Source organism: Trematomus bernacchii, unplaced genomic scaffold (assembly GCF_902827165.1).
Source record: "Trematomus bernacchii unplaced genomic scaffold, fTreBer1.1, whole genome shotgun sequence".
In the NCBI taxonomy this organism is placed as follows: Eukaryota; Metazoa; Chordata; class Actinopteri; order Perciformes; family Nototheniidae; genus Trematomus; species Trematomus bernacchii.
The window spans coordinates 14,475,614-14,476,537 of NW_022987689.1; positions in this window are offsets into that span (position 1 = coordinate 14,475,614).

Genomic DNA, 924 nt, shown 5'->3' on the forward strand with positions numbered 1-924 from the left:
ATGAAAAAGTAGAGGGGCAGTTGCGCAGTTCGAACTGAGCGTGTGTTTGGGAGCGATCGTTTCGAAGGAGCCAGTTGCCCCGAGTGGGTGGTGCTTATCGTAATGAGGTAATAAAGGACGGTTATAGGAAGTGTTCCTGCATTTAAATGATATCATAATTGTGAAAATGATAGCTCATGATGACAAAAAAGACCTCACAATATTATAAATACCATTGATACATGAGACACCGTAATATGGTATTTCGTGGGTGGATAACGCAGGAGCAGTCCTAGCTGAACGGTGGAGAAATCGGTGGCATCAAGTTAGAGTATGTTAATTAGTACTATTTAAATGTGTAAATATTGTTCAAAACGACCCATAATGTGCAAATTAAAGCATGTATTGCAATATATATGTATATATTTTTTTAAGTTGTCAACCTATCAACCTGCAATAAAAAGTATCGTCATGTTCTCAGTGGCGTTTTTATATGTACAAAAGTGGTGGGGCACAAAAAACTTAGATGTCTATATATAAGCTTCTGCAGTGACGTGCAGTGAGGTTCATGGCTGGTGAGGCACTGGCACTGACTCTTCAGGTTTACAAATATTATATTTTGACCTAAACCAAAATATAATATTATTTTCAAAAGCTTTTTTTGTCTGATGCTTCGATTAATTTTAAACAGACAGTTCAACAAAAGGATACCCAAAAAATGTAATTTGATCATTTAAATATTGAATTGTTCTCTCTAAGTAAGATCCCATTTTCAAAAAATTGCGGTCTTACCTTGACTTGAAGATGAAGTCCATTTGCCTATCCTTCTGGACAAAAAATTCTATAACTTTTTTGTAAAAGTCCTCCTTATCATCTTGTAGTTTCAAAAGTCTATCATAAATCTAATCGATAGATTTATGATTCGAAAATGATAAAAGTAGGGTA